This window comes from Lipotes vexillifer, unplaced genomic scaffold, assembly GCF_000442215.2.
Source record: "Lipotes vexillifer unplaced genomic scaffold, Lipotes_vexillifer_v1.1 scaffold2043, whole genome shotgun sequence".
Taxonomy (NCBI): domain Eukaryota; kingdom Metazoa; phylum Chordata; class Mammalia; order Artiodactyla; family Lipotidae; genus Lipotes; species Lipotes vexillifer.
Window position 1 is genome coordinate 28214 of NW_006797242.1, and position 6734 is coordinate 34947.

At 40.2% G+C, this 6734-nt stretch overlaps 1 pseudogene; it reads right to left on the bottom strand.

Annotated features, from left to right (window-relative positions):
* Positions 1–1046: 1046 nt before the first annotated feature.
* On the bottom strand, positions 1047–1760 carry LOC103085586 (serine/arginine-rich splicing factor 7 pseudogene; annotated as a pseudogene).
* Positions 1761–6734: the final 4974 nt, after the last annotated feature.

Consider the following 6734-nt stretch of genomic DNA (forward strand, 5'->3'; position numbering starts at 1 on the left):
TTCTCTTTCTGACTTACTTCACTCTGTATGACAGACTCTAGGTCTATCCACCTCATTTCAAATAGCTCAATTTCGTTTCTTTTTATGGCTAATATTCCATTGTATATATGTGCCACATCTCCTTTATCCATTCATCCAACGATGGGCACTTAGGTTGCTTCCATGTCCTGGCTATTGTAAATAGAGCTGCAATGAACATTTTGGTACATGACTCTTTTTGAATTTTGGTTTTCTCAGGGTATATGCCCAGTAGTGGGATTGCTGGGTCATATGGTAGTTCTATTTGTAGTTTTTTAAGGAACCTCCATACTGTTCTCCATAGTGGCTGAACCAATTCATATTCCCACCAGCAGTGCAAGAGTGTTCCCTTTTCTCCACACCCTCTCCAGCATTTATTATTTCTAGATTTTTTGATGATGGCCATTCTGACTGGTGTGAGATGATATCTCATTGTAGTTTTGATTTGCATTTCTCTAATGATTAATGATGTTGAGCATTCTTTCATGTGTTTGTAGGCAGTCTGCATATCTTCTTTGGAGAAATGTCTATTTAGGTCTTCTGCCCATTTTTGGATTGGGTTTTTTGTTTTTTTGTCATTGACCTGCATGAGCTGCTTGTAAATTTTGGAGATTAAACCTTTGTCAGTTGCTTCATTTGCAAATATCTTCTCCCATTCTGAGGGTTGCTTAGCCATAAAAAGAAATGAAATTGAGCTATTTGTAATGAGGTGGATGGACCTAGAGTCTGTCATACAGAATGAAGTAAGTCAGAAGGAGAAAGAAAAATACCATATGCTAACACATATATATGGAATTTAAGAAAAAAAAATGTCATGAAGAACCTAGGGGTAAGACAGGAATAAAGACACAGACCTACTAGAGAATGGACTTGAGGATATGGGGAAGGAGAAGGGTAAGAGGGAAGAGTTACGGGAACATATGTATATGTATAACTGATTCACTTTGTTATAAAGCAGAAACTAACACACCATTGTAAAGCAATTATACTCCAATAAAGATGTAAAAAAAAAAGTGAACTTGAGAACTTCAGTCCACTCTTTCAGGACTTGCACTTCTTCGCGGAATTCCTGATGTGGAACCACTTTTTGGAGATGGAGATCTGGACTTCGATCAGCTGCTTCTTGGTTGTGAAAGAGACGTGGATCTTGATCTCGACCTGGACCGGGATTGGAAATACCTCGATCCTTTTATAGAAACAGACCTAGATCGTCTGAGTGAAGCTGTTCTTGATCTACGAAGAGACAAAGATCTTGATCGCCGAGGAGGTGCTGATCTTGACGTCCTTCCCCTGCTCCTGCTGCGAGAGCGCGAGTATCGCCTACCTCTGGATCTTGAATGTGATCTAGACCGTGACCTGCTTCTTCTTCGGCGGCTATAGCTATGACAATCATAAGCATAATGTCCCTTTTCGCCACACTCACAGCATCTATCATTGGTATCAAAGGGACGTCAGGCAGGTGGTCTATCAAAACGAGATCTCTGAGGCATGCCTGTTGATAGTTCAACTCTCACTCGGGAACCACAAATCACTTTCCCATCCAGGCCTCGCACTGCATCTTCTGCATCTCTAGGATCTTCAAATTCCACAAAGTCAAATCCCGGAGGATTTCTGGCAATCCACACAGTTCTTAAGGGACCGTAATAACTGAAAGCCCTTTCTAACTCTCCTTTGCCAGCACCAGTTCCCAGGTTACCAGCATACACCTTGGTTTCTCTTCCATACCGCCCGTAATGCTACATGATGACTGGCCTGCGAGCTCGGCTCTTTCAGCTCCCAGCGCCCAGAGATCGATTACTACAAAACCTACAACGCAGCCACACTCGCCAACGGTCCCGGCGGCACTCAAGACTACCAAGTTTTAAACTACTTTTGATGGCTTATATTAGGAAGCCTTGTCAGGATAAAGGGAACTCAAACTCTGATTGATTAGTGTTGTCTGGTACATCATAGTCGACTGCCTTAGGCCAAGGGTTGTGTGTTTGTTTGTTTGTTTTTGCGGTACGCGGGCCTCTCACTGTTGTGCCCTCTCTCGTTGCGGAGCACAGGCTCCGGATGCGCAGGCTCAGCGGCCATGGGTCACGGGCCCAGCTGCTCCGCGGCATGTGGGATCTTTCTGGACCAGGGCACGAACCCGCATCCCCTGTATCGGCAGGCGGACTCTCAACCACTGCGCCACCAGGGAAGCCCAAGGGTTGTGTGTTAATGCTATTTGTGTGTTGCTGAAGTCTGTCAGAATGTGATCACCTGATTTCTGTTCCACTGCCGCCATCACAAAAATAATGTGATGAATTTTATGAGGTTCTCAAGGCACAGAAATTTTGAATAAAGAAAAAATGTGAGAGAAGCATGCAATATTTCAAGAACACTGTTTTGTTTGCTTTAGATATTGTCTTCTAATATGTTTCTACTTTCCCTGTTTAGCATCGGTGTCTACAATGTAAGGAACACTGAGGTTTGGTAAATGTGTTTTGTTGTTTTGGTTGTCATTTGTTTCTGGAAAATATCTGAAAATGTAGAAAATAGATCATTATGAAAATGTAGAGAATAGAACACTATACAAATTTTTCCTAGGTATTTCCCCTTCTAAATTGTAACATTTTGTTTCCTTGTAAAAGCTATGAAAACTCTAATAAATAAAGAAAATCCAGTTGTACACACAATATCCATGATACACTTCAGCCACTCCAACCCCAATGTTTTTTTTTAATTTAATTAATTAATTTATTTATTTATTATTTTTGATTGCATTGGGTCTTCATTGCTGCACGCGGGCTTTCTCTAGTTGCGGTGAGCAGGGGCTACCCTTCCTTGCAGTGCACGGGCTTCTCATTTCAGTGGCTTCTCTTGTTGCGGAGCACAGGCTCTAGGCATGCGGGCTTCAGTAGTTGTGGCTCATGGGCTCAGTAGTTGTGGCTCACGGGCTCTAGAGAACAGGCTCAGTAGTTGTGGCACACAGACTTAGTTGCTCCATGGCATGTGGGATCTTCCTGGACCTGGGATCGACCCTGTGTCCCCTGCATTGGCAGGTGGATTCCTAACCACTGTGCCACTAGGGAAGGCCCCCCACCCCAAATGGTTTCTTTATGAATTATTTATGCTTATTTTGGCTTAATTAGTTCCTGTTTTTTTTACTTCTAATTCTCGTGTTGAGTTTATAATACAGCAGATATCAGAGGGGCTGGAAAGGAACTAACTATTGTTTAGAGAATCTTACCAGAGTATTTTATGTACTGGTCCTTGTCCTAATTCCTCAAATCAATTTTATCAATGGTGAAGACTTTTATGGGTTTAATCAAGATCAATTAGGTCTTAGTGCAGATTCATCCCGTCTTTCCAAAGCATTTAATATTTATCAAATGAGATGCAAATTTAGATAGCTGTTTACCTTCCCTAGCATTTTTAATAGTTTTACAAATATACTTGCTTCAGGGGAAAAACTCATCTGCCAGTCATAATTAAGCTCTCCAGCTTAAAATAGACTATTATAACCATGGAATGTATTCCTCTATCATGTTGACACCCGGTGGAATTTAACCTCTTGAAGACATTATTCTGTAATACATTTTTTTCCCCTAATTTTTCCAACTTTAGATATAAAAGTTTGATGCTAATGGACAGAGAAATTCCCCCTAAACCAATGATTTTTTTAACTTACCACTTTATGAAGATGATAAAAAGATTTACTGAAACTGAATGGATTATGACAATGTAATGTGAAAAGCTTACAGTTTAGAGTACTATGTGTGTGTGTGTGTGTGTGATATTTAGAAAATTCTCAAATCTATTTCACTTTCTGAGTAAGGAAACAATGATTTTTAACTGGTATTGTTAAGATCATCTCTCTATTCTGATCTAGTATGGATTTCTTTATGAAAGTTTCAAGGCATTACTTCCTATTACAAACAAGTTATAGTTTGTCCCAGGCTGTTTTCAATAGCATATATATTTATTATTTTAAGGACTTTATTACTATCTGCAAACCTATTTGTTGAAAGGAAAGAAATCAAGTGCCAGTTCTTTAAAAAGTTGATGTAGTAGGGTGATACCTTGAGGGCTGAGAGAGCATGTCATTCTTTCTGTACCTTTCTCCATGAATATCTACTAGCAGTGGGTGGGGATGGGAAAAGTAGGTCAGGGCTGACAGGACTGCGCCTCTACAGAAAGGAATCAGTGTATTGACTGCCATCCTTGAATGGTAGCCAAGTGAAACCTGTCTGATCTCCTAGGATGAATGGCAGCAATAGAAGCATCCTGGTGGACACTCTGGTATAGCACATAAAACGTGACAGGGTATATGAAGATGATATCTATGTATGTTGTTAAAAATTGCAGAAGACCACAGGCTATAATCTAACTGAAGCTTTCTTAGTGGATCCTACCATAAACAAGATGCAATTCTTCACCTTCAAGGGATCATGCTAGCTTCTTCTGGGAATTAAAGCCCAGACAAATTTCATGCACTGCAGATAATGAAGACTCGACCATAGCAGCACATGGAAGTTGTGAAAAGAACTCGGAGAAACACATAAAAGTAAATCCACAAGAATGTGGAAGTCGGAGTTACTTCTCACTTTTTTGAAAGCCCGTCAGGTTTCTTGGACAATCTGGCAAGAAGGGGGCCCTAAAGAATACTTCCAGGGACTTCCCTGGTGGCACAGTGGTTAAGAATCCACCTGCCAATGAAGGAGACATGGGTTCGTTTCCTGGTCTGGGAAGATCCCACGTGCCACAGAGCAACTAAGCCCGTGCACCACAACTACTGAGCCTGCGCTCTAGAGCCCATGAGCCACAACTACTGAGCCCTCATGCTGCAATTACTGAAGCCTGAGCACCTAGAGCCTGTGCTCTGCAACAAGAGAAGCCACTGCAATGAGAAGTCCACTCACTGTGACTAAGAGTAGCACCCGCCTGCCGCAACTAGAGAAAGCCCACGCACGGCAACGAAGACCCAATGCAGCCAAAAATAAATAAATAAAAATAAATAAATTTATTTTTAAAAAAGAATACTTCCATAATTCCAGAGACTTGAGCAGAATTTAATTTTTTTAAGCATTAATCAAATAAACGAGGGTTGCATGTAATTCAGAAACAAATATTCTTTTCTCCTGGGTACACATTCAAATCTATCCTGTAGGTTTGGTTCTTTTCTGTCACCATGTGAAATCTTGGGCAGGCCTTGAATCCTATCTCCTGACTCTCAGGAAAAAAAAAAAAAAACCTCTCTGTTCACTTTTAGTTATGAGCCTAATATCATTTATACAATTTAAATGTCTATTGTATCTGTCAGAACTCTGAATTACATTTCAAGTATAAGTTTCCCTTCTTCCCTAACTTGGACATAATGCTAGTGGGAAGGTCATGTATGACCTGTACTGTCATGAGGGTTATGGTACATTCTGGACCAGGTAGGTATTTAAAGCTACCACTTTCTTTCATAGAGTAGTGTTATGGTTCTCTGGATTCTCTCTCATTATTCGAGTTGTCTTATGCTCTTGGATCATGTCTAAGTCAGCCCATGGCCAGCTTTTTCTTGTTCATATGGTCCAGATTTTTTCAACAAAAAACATATAGTCTTGGTCTATTGTGTTGGGAGTTAGAGTGCAGTTACTGTCCTAATACAGAGCTCTATTCTGCTTCTATAGGTCATTTCAGCCAGCCTCTGGCCTCTACACTTTTTGAGAAGAGAACATAAGTGGGGAAAGTGTTTAGGTATGCATCTTATGCCAGTTCAATATGCTCCCAAACTGTAGGCACCAAAGTCAAGACCATCACCCTTGACTTGAAATGAGGTAAAGCATAATTTCCCCTATCCCTTTTTAAACAAGTATAAGTTTCTGCTGAAGAAAACTCATCCCTCTAATTCCCAAGCTCAACTTTTGAGGTTGAGGTAGATAGTGACAAGGATTGCAAAACTGAGTTTTGACTTCTTCATTTGCATGTCTGGCATAAGTATGTAGCACTTCAGTTTGGAAGGCCAAAGCACTTGCCACCTATTTTATTCTTGGTCTTCTGGGACCATTTGTGCATTCTGGTACATAGACAAAAACTAAACATAATAGCACTCACACCTTAAGTTAGTAGAACTAATCATATCAGTTTTCTTCCTTGCAATATGTATCCAAAATGGTGACTGCCAGCTTCATTAAAAAAGAATGGCTGGGTATTACTGCACTATTTAATTTTAGCTTTCTTACTCTGTGTTGATTATAAGCTATATTCTTTCTTCCCTAGTCAGCATTATCATCATCACCACAGTTTTGCCTACTGTGATGATGATAGAGATGTTTAAATTCCTTTGGCAGAAAGATTCATTTCTTGCTCAAAGTATGTTATGAGCTGAATTATGTCACTCCAAAATTCATATGTTGAAATACCAACCCCCAGTACCTCAGAATGTGATTATATGGAAGATAGAGCTGTTAAAGAGGTAATTAAAGTTAAATGAGGTCATTGGGGTTGATTCTAATTCATTATAACTTGTGTCCTTATAAGAAGAGATTTAGAACAGACAGACATGGAGGAAAGACCATGTGAAGACACAAAGAGAAGATGGGTATCTCTAAGCCAAAGAAAGACGGCTCAAAATAAATCGACCCTCAAAATAAATCAATACCTTGATCTTGAACTTCTAGCCTCCAAAACTGTGAGACAATAAATTTCTGTTGTTTACGCCATGCAGTATGTGGTATTGACACTTCGTTATGGCAACCCTA